At 42.6% G+C, this 12,775-nt stretch overlaps 1 pseudogene; it reads right to left on the bottom strand.

The window, feature by feature from the left end:
* Positions 1-6,302: 6,302 nt before the first annotated feature.
* Positions 6,303-6,890, bottom strand: LOC145798396 (heat shock 70 kDa protein 17 pseudogene; annotated as a pseudogene).
* Between the last annotated feature and the right edge of the window lie 5,885 nt (positions 6,891-12,775).

The following is a 12,775-nucleotide window of genomic DNA, read 5'->3' as shown; positions in this document are numbered from 1 at the left end:
ATTTGGTTTACCACCAGCAGAGAGTCACTGTACACCATTAGTTCGGTTGCTTTCATGAAGTGTGCCGATTTGAGTCCTGCGAGAAGCGCCTCATACTCCGCTTCATTGTTGGATGCTGGGAAGCCAAGGTTGATTGCTTGCTCTATAACCAGGCCGTCTGGAGAGATGAGGACTATGCCAAGCCCTGCACCATGTCGGTTGGATGCTCCATCCACAAAGAACTTCCACATCTCTCCAACGAATAGTTTCCAGCAAGTGGAAGGATCAGACGATGCCGTGGGGTCAAGGATGGTGTTTTCTTCAAAGTCCATGTTGGCTGTCTGCCCTTCGTCCTTTGTTTGAACTGCTGGTGAGCCTTTGTTTGTCTCTTCCTTGTTGTTCTTAGTATGGTCTGCCTTGGTGCTTGATTGACTACCTTCTACTAGGGGTTGCGCTATTCCGGCGTCAACTTCCGTCCCTAGTTCGGTTGTGTCAGTTAGGTCGACTGGGCAGATATGATGACTTCCAGGAGTAAATTCTGCGACGAAGTCTGCCAGAGATTGGGCTTTTATTGCGGTCTTGGGTTGGAACTTAATGTCGAATTGTCCCAACTCCACTGCCCACTTCAAAATTTGCCCACTAAAGTTCGCCCTTTCAAACAGAGCTTTCAGTGGAAAGGCCGTGAGGACGACTATGGTGTGGGCATGAAAGTAGTGCGCCAATTTTCTGGACGCCATCATTAATGCTAATGCTAGTTTTTCCAAGGGCAAGTACCTTGTTTCGGCTCCCAACAATGTCTTGCTGACATAAAAGATGGGCAAGTGTTGTATTCCTTCTGCACGAACCAACACTGCGCTGACTGCGTGCTGAGAGACTGCCAGGTATAAAAAGAGTTCTTCACCAGGTACTGGAGTAACAAGTAGTGGTGGGGAAGACATGTACTCCTTCAAGCTTTCCAGAGCTCGGTCGCATTCTTCATCCCACTCAAACTTGGCCTTTAAAGCTTGGAAGAATGGTCGTAGTCTGTCTGACGATCTGCTTATGAACCGGTTGAGTGCAGCCGCCATACCAGTGAGATGCTGCACTTCTTTGACTGAGTTTGGTCTCTCCAATTCCTGGATTGCTTTGATCTGAGAGGGGTCTGCTTCTATACCTCGGTTGGTCACCAGGAAGCCCAAGAATTTGCCAGATCCAACTCCGAATGCGCATTTGGATGCGTTGAGGCGCAGCTTGTGTTTTTTCAGGATCTGGAACATCTCGCCCAAATCTTTCAGATGGTCATTCTCATCCTTGCTTTTGACCACCATGTCGTCGATGTAAGCCTCCATTGTTCTGCCTAATAATGGTTCAAACATCTTGGTGACCATCCTTTGGAACGTCGCCCCTGCGTTCTTTAGGCCAAAGGGCATGACCTTGTAGCAATATAATCCCCTTGGTGTTGTGAAGGATGTGACCTCCTGGTCTGGTTCATGCATGGCGATCTGGTGGTAGCCTCTGTATGCATCCAAAAAGCTAAGTCGGTTATGTCCTGCCGTTAGGTCCACCAGTTGATCTATCCTTGGTAGAGGGAAGCTATCTTTTGGGCACGCCTTGTTGACTGTTTTGTAGTCGACGCAGACACGCCATTTACCATTCTTTTTTGGCACTACGACGGTGTTGGAGATTCATTTTGGGTAGTGCACTTCCCTTATCGCTCCTGCCTCCAGCAGGTTGCCTACCTCTTCTGCCACTATTTCGGCGTGGTGGAGTGCCGATCTGCGTGTGCGTTGAATGACTGGTCTGGCGGATGGGTGGACATTGAGTTGGTGACTGATGAAGTTTGGATCAATGCCTGGCATGTCGTAAGGTGTCCAGGCAAACACTTCGATATTGGAGGTCAAGAATTCCAAGACCTCTAATCTCTCAGCGCTGGACAACGATGAGCCAAGCAAGAAGAACTTATCTGGGTTCTTCTCATCTATTTTTACCTCCACCAAGTCTTCCACTGCTTTTTGATCAGCCTCTTTGCCGACGTCAGCGAATAGTTCATTACTTTCTGGCTCTTCCACCGAATGAACGTATCCTTTGGCAGCTCGGCTTCCATTCGCTGTGGCGAAGCACTGTTTTGACATGATCTGATCGCCATAGACTTCTTCAATTATACCGGCGTCATTGGGGAACCGCATTACCTGATGGTATGATGACGCTACCGAACGCATGGCATGCAGCCATGTTCTGCCCAGGATGATGTTGTAGGTGGAGGGGACCTTCAATACCCAGAACTCCACCTATTTTGTTACACTTCCTGCTCTGACTGGAAGGATTATTTTGCCGACAGGCCACTCTGGCATGGAGTTGAATCCAATCAGGGGAGAAACTGCAGGTGCCAAGTCTTTGTCTTGCAGCTTTAGTTGTTTGAATGTGTCGTAATACATGATCTCACGTGAACTACCCTGGTCAATCAGAATCCGCTTGACGTCAAAATCCTTGACTCGGAGAGTGACGACCAGGGCATCATTATGGGGGCAGTAAATTCGTTCTAAGTCCTTATCTGAAAAGGTCATGACGTTTGTTGCCTCTGTCCTCTCCTTCTTGATGGCAGGTTGGGCACTCAATACTTCCCTAAAGTGCTCAGCCTTCTTGATTGAACCTCTGAGTTCACATACGCGCTCGGGTTCAAAAACTCCATGAATTACATTGATAATGCCTTGAGGTGGTGCATCGTTTGGCATTCTATTGGGATGGTCATTATGATCTTGGGGGGCCGGCTGCACTCCTCCTTCAATGTATTCGTCCAAGTGGCCTGCTGCCACCAATTCTTCCAAGTGCTGTCTCAGTGGCGTGCAATTCTCAGTTCGGTGCCCCTTTTCTTTGTGGAAGGTGCACCGTGATCTGTCATCGTAATTCTTCTGACCTTCCCCTAGCTTGGCTGGCCACTTGACAAAAGGCTTGTCTTTTATTTCGCTCAGAATCCGATATATTGGTTTTTTGAACACCGTTGTTATGGCAGTGCGGATTCTCAACCATCTTTTGTCTGGGTCTTCTCCGTTATCTCGTCTGCCACGTCCGTTCTTGTTATTTCGGTCAACCGTGTTGACCTTGGCAGGGGTTTTCTTTTCTGGTGCTGCGGTCGTACTTGATTTTGCCTTAGCACGCGCGCCATCCTCTTCTACCCTGATGTGCTGATGCACTCTTTCCATCAGGGCCTCCATGGTGAGGGGTGGCGTCATGGTGATCGAGTCCCTTAGTCGATTCCCTACTGGTAGGCCTCTTTTATATTGCGCAATGGCTAGATTGGTGGGGCAGTCTCCAATCTGGTTGAATGTCTCCCAGTAGTGACTGTTGTAAGATCTGAGGGTCTCTTTTTCACCCATGTCGATGGAGAGTAACTGGTCTATCTCCACCGGTGTTTTAGTATTTGTCCGAAACCTTGTTACGAACGCTTCTGCCAATTGGGCCCAGGAGGCTATGCTGCCCTCTGGGAGTTTTTCAAACCAAGTCAAGCCTAGGTCGCCCAGACTTGATGGGAAGAGTATGCACATTAAGGCCTCGTTTCGCCTGTACACAGCCATGACTTGGCTCAAGTGGCTCAAGTGTGAATACGGGTCCGTCTTCCCTTCATATGAATTGAATTTCGGCTGAAGGAAGCCTGATGGTAGGGGTGCGTTTTCGATCGCTGGGACAAACGGCGAAGTCTGTAGTCTTGCTAATGCCTTGTCCGTTGGTTCGTAGGCCGGTCGCGGTATTGGCATTCCAACCTCGACGCTTCCATGCGTCCGATGAGCCAACCGTTGTAAGGCCGAAACTCGGTGTGGGTCCCTTGCCCTGGCGTCCTCCTTGCATCGTGCTTTTTCTTCTAGCACGGTTCGTAAGTCGGATGACTTGGGCAGCTCTGTTTGTCTGGATCTGGTTTGGTGTGAATGTGAAGGCCAATACGTGCTTCCTTCAGTGTATGATCTTTCGGATCTCGTCCTCTCAGACCTGGAGTGACGAGTCCTTGAAGATAAGGAGTGAGTGTCGCCTGTCCTGAGGCTTTTGCTCTCTCCTTGGGAGGGTGTAGTATTCCTACTACGATTCTCTGAGTGGCGAGGGGGCGTCTTGTGCTTGCGCCCCTCTCCTGTCGCCACATCTTTAGTCTTCATCTGGCGTTTCAAAGCCTCCATGTCCGCCGCCATCCTTCGAATTAGTTCATCATGTTCCTTTACGCGATCTTCCAAGGCTTGAGGATCAATCCTCCTCCTTTGCCTGTCGGGACTTTGAGAATGACGAGGGCTGCCATTCCGCCTTCCCCTGCCACTCCTCCTGGAATTATGTTGTTGGGGCTCCAAGTCCGTCATGGGAGGGACAGCAGGTAATCCTTCACGCCTTGCGCCCCCTTCTGGAGTTAGTCCGTCGACGGCGGACTGCGGCAAGTCTTCAATGTGTGCCATTGAATGAGAAAAGGAGAAGCTTGGTCAAGAGATTTTTGTTCTTGTCTGTTCTTCCCACAGACGGCGCCAATTGTACGGGGAGGAAATAATTCTCCTCGTATAATCCTGTTGACCAAGTCCACGCTCCTCCGTACGACGTCGCTTTGTTACCTGAAAACACAAACGTGAGCTAGCCGGCGGGTGTGTGCCGGAAACCTCTCCGATGCCTAAGTCAGAAAACTTGACAAAGAGACAAAGTTCTAAGTTCTCAGAAAGATTGTGTTCAATTACCTCCTCCAAGGTGATGCTTGTGGGCTTTTATAAGTTTCCCGTGGCACAATCCTGGTAGGACTTGTATTTCTCCATGCAGAGTCCTCCTAGGATTCATACTCCAAAGGATAATGCTTATCCTTTTACACCCTCCCCCACTGCTTAAACCAAGTGGGATGGTTTTCTCCATAGCCGAACTACCACACGACCGAAATAACACTGGCTATGCTGAGCCACAGAGAAGGCCGAACTATCCTTAGCTCGGTCTTCTCCTTTAACTCATTACTTCGGCTGCCCCTGTTCAACCTTGGTATGCTTAGATCAAACTTCCAAGTAACAAGTTCTGACCGACTTAACCAGAGTGTGTCACGACCGGACTAATTCCGAAACCGGTTTTCCCAGAACATACTGCGACCGGACTAACTCTAAGACCGGCCCTACTCCGAGTTGTCTCTGGACCGGAGTAGCCTTACTCTTCCTTGGGCCGAAGCAACTATCTCTTCTTGAGCCGGAATAAACTCACCTCCTTGGGCCGAAGTAACTTTGTCTCCCCAAGGCCGGAGTAACCTTGCCCTCTAGGCCGGAGTATTCAGTACGGCCTTTTTACCTAGTCCTCTGCGTTTTGGGCCTCAAAACCCAACTCGAAGCTCGGCCCAATTTTCCCAAAAATTACCCTCTCAGCGAGGCAATGAGGTAGGCTAGCGATTGGAGTGGAGCTAAGTGTGCGAAACTGGTTTAGAAGAGCACTAAACCAAGATTAAAATCATGCCTTATCATGTAAAGTGGTTGTTTGTTGCCTTATAAAATTCGGGCAATTCAGGCTAACCTGAGTTCAAATTATAAAGCTTGATCCCGGGCTTGGGCAGTCATGCTCGGGTTGATAGTCGGGATTGGACAAACCCTGAAGCCGACCGAACCTGCCTGAGTTGCATCCCTAAAATATACTGAATATTTTTATTTATTAAATGAGCAAACCTACACCAAGTCGCTTAAGTAAAATTAAGGGAATGTGCAAAGCTATCAAAATTAGAGCAATATTTTAGTTAAGATATAAATGAAATAGTACAAATTCCACAACCCCTCTACTTGCAGTCGCTTCCTAAGAAGCAATCTGATTTAAAAAATAAAAAATGATGAGAGGATTAAAAAGGAAAAAAAATGGTGAATGTCAACCCGAAATTGGGCTCAAAATAAAATGTCCCAAAAATGATATTGAAAAAGTATAAAGGGAAAGGGAAATGTGCCAGTAGGATGGCTTCCATGCTAACTGTTAATGTACACTAAACCTAACCCACTAACCTAACCCACTACATCCACCCCACTAAACCTAACACACTTACCATCTCCACTACCACCCACCACCTCCACTACCATCCACTACCACCACTCACTTACCTCACACCTCTCCTATATAATAGCTTGTAACATACAAATCAATACATCAATCTTGTAATCAATCAATAATAATACATCAGTTCATTTTACATGGTATCAGAGCAAGGTTGAGAAGCTAGAAATTCTGCTTCACCGGCGGGCGGCAGCCTCGCCTTGGCCGCCCGCCGGACCTCTACACATACCTACACCCGCTGCCAGAAAGTCATAGCTAAACTCTTCTCTGCCTCACACATATTTGTTCATCAATGGCGACATCGAGCCACCATCGGCTCAATCACCAGCTCTCTCCCATCGGTAAGCCAACTGAGCCGCCTGAAGCAAACCCTTCCTCTCTACCTGCCCGAAGTATGGTGGCACTGTAATCACGGCGTCCTTAATCGGAACCTTGGAATGAAACTCTGCCAAATGCAAAGCATAACCCAATACCATCGCCACCAATTCCCCTGGCGAATAAATTGCACCACCTTCAACCCTAATCCCAGCACCGCCTCTCGGATCTTCCACAACATCAAATGGCAAATACATTGAATCGAGAAATTTCTTCACATAATCATAGGGCTTTCCTATCAAATCTCGAAGATTTGAATATACTTTATCGGGATACCTCGCCACGAGTCCGGCAGCTTCTTCGCCGATCAAGCGGTTGCCGCCTTGACATGCGACCAATGCCGGCGATTTTCGCTTCGACATTTCGTTAATCGCGACCGAGATTGGACTTTGTCCTGGTTTCAGATTCACCGCGGCGACTTTCAACCATTCTGAGCCTAGATCTACACTGAAAACCGCTGATTCGGACGGTTTCGCAACAAAGAAGATGATCGAGAGTAGTAACCCTAACCTGAAGAAGATCGATGACATTTTTTCTGGATCGGAATCAAATGAATCCAAACCCTACCACCTACTTTTCAAAGCTTCGTCTGAAGAGCATCAATGAAGCCCCTGCCTTTTCATGTCTCTGACAATGAGGCTGTTGCAGTCAATCTCCTCCTCCAAATGTCCGACCTTCGTCATATCTACTCAGCGAGCGACGGAGGGAAGAAAGAGCGAGCAATAAAGAGACTTTCACACTCCACAGATCCATTCAATACAGCACCATCCATACACATGAATAACAGTGTCTGTATTTATTTCTTTATTATTTTGCTTTTTTTATTTATTTCTTTTCAACCCACTCCCTCTCTCTCTCTTTTTGTCCCCCACCATAATTGTTTCCACCACCCACCTTTCTTCTTCTTTTCTTTTTATATATATATATATATTATTTTTATTCACCCAACTCACCAACCCCACTTTACTTTTCTTCTTTTGCTTTTTTTTTTATTTTTTTTCTTTTCCTCTATTTTACACCACCCACGTGATCCCACTACCTAATGCCTTTCGTCTCTCTCATCTTTCCACTTTACCTTTTTTTTTTTTTTTTTTATTGTAATATGCTGTCTCCCCGTATTGCTGAGACCCATCCTCTACTCCACTTTCTTTTTCCTCTTTTTTTTTCATTATTATTATTATTATTTTTATTATTAAAAAAAAAAAAAAAAAAAAAAGACAGCAGACGAACTGCACACCCAACTCATTTTATTCATGTCGGGGCTCACCCCGATCACCATTTTACACACACACACAAAAAAAAAAAAAAAAAAAAAAAAAAAAAAAAATACAAACAAACACACCCACACCCACAGTGGGATTTTTTTGTTTTTTTCTCTACTCTGCTGCAGGTCTCTTCTTCTTGCCTCCGTCCTGGACGGCCCTTGACGGTACTGCCTCCGTGCTTCCTCGGCCACCAAGCCAGTTGCCTCCTCCCTGCTCCTCCACTCCCGCCTCTGGTGGACCTCCAAATCGGAACATCACGGTGGCCTTCCGCTTCAGCTCCTTGTTTTCTGCTCTTAGCACGCTTATCTCTGCTCGCGCATCCTTATACATGCGTTGGAGCAGAGCCAGCTGGGAGTTTAATTGTTGCACCTCATTTGTCCTACTCTGCAGCCGGTTCGACAAATTTGTAACCGCCGTCATGCTTTCCACACATGCCTTCAAAGTATACTGATTGGCCTCCACATCCGACTGCACCGCCATTTTTTGCTCCACAGCCCGCATCGGAAAGTTCAACGGAGCAAACTCCGGGGCGCTTGGTTGAGTTTCCAGTGCCACCGCACCAGTTCTCTCTCTCGTTGACTCGGTGAGGTCGGGAAAGAGGGTGAGCAGCCCGCGGGAAGACGATGAAGCCATTTTCTAGGCACCAGAGTGTTACACAGTATCTCTCTCAGAACTCTCTCTCAGAAAACAGAGTGTTACAGAATCTCTCTCCAAAATCTCTCTCAGAATTTCTCTCGCAGGTTTTTTGCCTCAGCCTCAGCCTCTGTCTTATAGCCGAGGCAGCCACGCGCATCGCGCGCCTCTTCCCACCAGCCGACAACACGGGCGCGCAAGCCAAGGCGCCCACGTGCCTCGCCATCATGTCCGGCACGTCTTTTGATGAATCGGGTACGCCTTTTGATGGCACGCCTTTTGACAGATTGGGCACACCTTTTGAGGGCACGACTTTTGAGGGCTCGATATCTACATCCATGTATATTTTTTGGGCAGCCTATATACACACTCATACAGTGTCTTCTACACCGGTCAGCTTTATCAATTCCTTTTCAAACTCAAATAGGTTTCTATCTTCACACCTATTTGAGTTTGAGGGGGGGTTATACACAGTATCATGTATAAGTCGCTCATGGCGCACTCTCTAAGTCGCCCCCTTGGTGCACCACCATAACTCATACTACATCGGTCCGACATGACCCCGTAAACTGTCTTCTACAACGGTCCGACATGACCCCGTAAACTGTCCTGCTACATCGGTCCGACATGACCCCGTAAACTGTCTTCTACAACGGTCCGACATGACCCCATAAACTGTCTTCTACAACGGTCTGACACGACCACACAGTGTCTGCTACATCGGTCCGACATGACCCCGTAAACTGTCTTCTACAACGGTCCGACATGACCCCGTAAACTGTCCTACTACATCGGTCCGACATGACCCCGTAAACTGTCTTCTACAACGGTCCGACATGACCCCGTAAACTGTCTTTTACAACGGTCCGACATGACCCCGTAAACTGTCTGCTCCAACGGTCCGACATGACCCCATAAACTGTCTTCTACATCGGTCTGACACGACCACACAGTGTCTTCTACAACGGTCCGACATGACCCCGTAAACTGTCTGCTACAACGGTCCGACATGACCCCGTAAACTGTCTGCTACAACGGTCCGACACGACCATACCGTGTCTCCTATCCTGTTTTGTTTTTTATTTATCAGTTTACTTTTCTGCTTTGCTACTCTCTTCAAACTCAAGTTAGTTAGTTCCTATCCTCCTTGAGTTTGAGGGGGGCTGTTAATGTACACTAAACCTAACCCACTAACCTAACCCACTACATCCACCCCACTAAACCTAACACACTTACCATCTCCACTACCACCCACCACCTCCACTACCATCCACTACCACCACTCACTTACCTCACACCTCTCCTATATAATAGCTTGTAACATACAAATCAATACATCAATCTTGTAATCAATCAATAATAATACATCAGTTCATTTTACACTAACAACAAACTCCATGTGAGTTTTAGGTGAGTCCACGTGAGTGTAGTTTGAATTCGAAAACGGAAAGCTATGAAACAAGAAGTTATTGGTTCGTCAGGCTATCATCAAATGGTGTTTTAATATTTTTGTGATTGATATAAAAGATAAAATTTATAATTTTGTATTAAATAATTAAAAAATATGATATATTATGATTGATAAAAAAATATCATGTGAGAATTCAGAAGCACCAAATAATTTTTCCTATGATACCCTCGTGATGCTTGTGCGGATGAGTTAGAGATATCTGTACAAACGTAAAATCAACGCCAATGTCGCTTTCTTTATATGATTAAAGGGTAGGCAATGGAAAGTTATACTGATAGTCCTCCCCCAAGAAAAAGGGATATACCATTCGATTTATCTCATTACATTTTATTTATCATTTTATTATTTCACAAAGGAATTTAGTATAAATTATAAATATATCTTTTGAAATTTATTTAAAATATAAATTGTTTATTGTGATTTTAGAATTATATAAATAATTTATATTTTAAGCAAATATCAATGAATGTGTATTTATAATTTTAACAATGTTAGAGACTCATATTTTATACCTACAAATATCGTGACAAATGTGGTGGATCCTATATAATTGAGTGTATAACTAATAAAAAAACTGACACTTGTCAGATCACATCGTTGTGGATTGACTTGTAAAAAAAAAATTAGAATCTTAAACATTTTCCTTTTAATTTACCCATTTTTTTGAAAAGAACAAATCACATGAATTTTGTTGAAAGAGCCCGACTTCTTTCCAGACCTTTATTGGATTGAAGACGTGTTGTCTAGCCCAATAGGTCTACTTTTGAGCTCTATTTTGACAATTCGAATAGCTTATTTGCCGAGTGTATCGTCTCTACAAAAAAACAAATCGATCGAATAATGACAATAATGTTTTTTTAACAATTTTGTATAAAAAAAAAGGACAATGAGAAAAATAAATGATTTATAGAAAATTGATATGAATACGTGTTTTTCATTGTCCGATTGACTTGATTTTTTATAGTGATGATAAATTTGACAAATCTTAAAATGTAATTAGTTTAAATAATCAAAACAAAACCCAAATTTTGGCCATATGGCTTCGTTTGGGAAGCCAAGTTTGGAGTTTTTTTTTTACTATTTTAGTCACAAAAAACAAAATAGGTTTTTTAGCCCAATAAGACAAAATATCACATCTAACTCATAATTATTATATTCTTTCTCTCACAAAAAAACTAAAAAGCCAAAAGTCATTTCCAAACGAGAATTTTTAACTCCAGGTTAAAATAGCAAAAAAAATCAAAAAGTCAATCCACTTCCCAAATGAATCGTATGAGCCTAATTGAACTGGCTAGTCCGATGAAGGACTGAAGACCATCTAGTCCTTTGTTGAAAATATATAGGTAAGGTATGTGAGAAAAATGGAGAAGGCAATGCCCGATGGGGGAATTCTATTTACATCTAAAAAAATGTATAAGGGGTTGTTTGCGGTGTCCTAAATAAGTGCACTTTTTGATTTTTTGAACTAAAAACTTAAGGAAAAAAATATGATTGTTTGGGATAATTTTTTGACTTTTTATGAAAAAATATATATTAAAAAATTATATAAATTAGTGTATAGGAGAAGATTGTGAGGAAATAGGCAGTACGGTGAGATAATTGAGGACAGCGTGTGCAGAGTGTACCTGGGATATGATTCCATACTTTTCGGGCATTGAATTGGAGGTGCTATTTGGCTCGTGGGGGCCCATCACGAGTCCCGTTTTGCTAATCAAAACCGTTAATGTATAGAACTCGTCGAGTACTATATGCTTGTAAAAATTCATGTTGATCGGATATCGATAACTATCTAATCGAACTATTTTTTTTCCAACCATTAACTATAACACCATTCATTTTATAAATTTTAACTGATTTGATCATATATTTATTGATATCCAATCAACATGATTTCTTATAAATATATAGTACTCGATAAGTTCTACACATTGACGGTTCAGATTATTAAAATGGGACCTGTGATGGCCTCTACAGGGCGAACATCACCGTGTTATTTGTGCACCTAAAACCGTGCAATTTTTCCCAAAAGTCAACTTGGCCTATTGGACCGCAGAGCTGTCTGAAATGTAATTATGTGTTAAATTAATTTTTTAATTTTTTTTTGGGTGAATAGTGATAACTTTTTAATTTTTAGAGTAACTTTTTGACTTTTTTGTCTTTTTTAAGACATGCAAAACTTGGCCTAAGTGAGTTTAATTTTTCAGTATAATTTATTAAATTATTTAGAATTACAATTTATTCTACGTACACTATATTTTTTTCTTGAACTATTATTTGAGGTACACTCAAATAAAACAAATTAAAAAAATCAAATTACTTTAGGAAACCCCTTTGAAATTTTTTTCTTTTGTTCACGTAAAACACGATCAGAGAAGCTGGCACCGACAAAGGTAAAGGAAAGGGTGGACTTTGCATTCGGACTTTCAGAATCGAACAAATTTACTTTATTCAATTGTACATTATTGAACAAAGTGAATTTATTTGGTTCTAAAAGTCCTTACAATAATAACAAAAAACAGGTTGAATATTTGCTTTTATGTAAAAAAAAAATACAAAATTAAATAATTATACTTTGATATTTATGTAAATACTTATATTTTCTTTGATGGGTAAAAAACTATTCACCTTGCTTGTTTTCATTTTTCAAAAAATACTTTTCAGAAAATTCTACTCTCTTATTTTTCGTGTTTCTACTGAATTTTTTTAATATTTTAAACAATTTTTTTTTTTACTTTTTGGACACACCTAGCATAAATACACCTAAAAAGTAAAAAAATTGTAAAAAAAACCTTTTAAAAATTCACTAAATACCAAAAATATTAAAAAAAAAATACAAGAATTCAGTACATTTTTTTGTATTTTTATGTATTTATTAATTTTTTAAAATATTTTTTCACAAATTTTTTATTTTTTAGATACATCTAAGTAAGGTGCACCTAAAAAAGTAAAAAAATGCTTAAAATTTTAAAAATATTCACTAAAAACAAAAAAACACGAAAATCAAAAAACTTAGTTTTCAAAAAACTTAATCCAGAAAACTCAAATC

This window comes from Camellia sinensis, chromosome 8, assembly GCF_055761805.1.
Source record: "Camellia sinensis isolate YWXY chromosome 8, ASM5576180v1, whole genome shotgun sequence".
NCBI classification, from domain to species: domain Eukaryota; kingdom Viridiplantae; phylum Streptophyta; class Magnoliopsida; order Ericales; family Theaceae; genus Camellia; species Camellia sinensis.
Note: the sequence above shows the minus strand (reverse complement) of the source record. Positions and strands in the feature narration are given on the sequence as shown.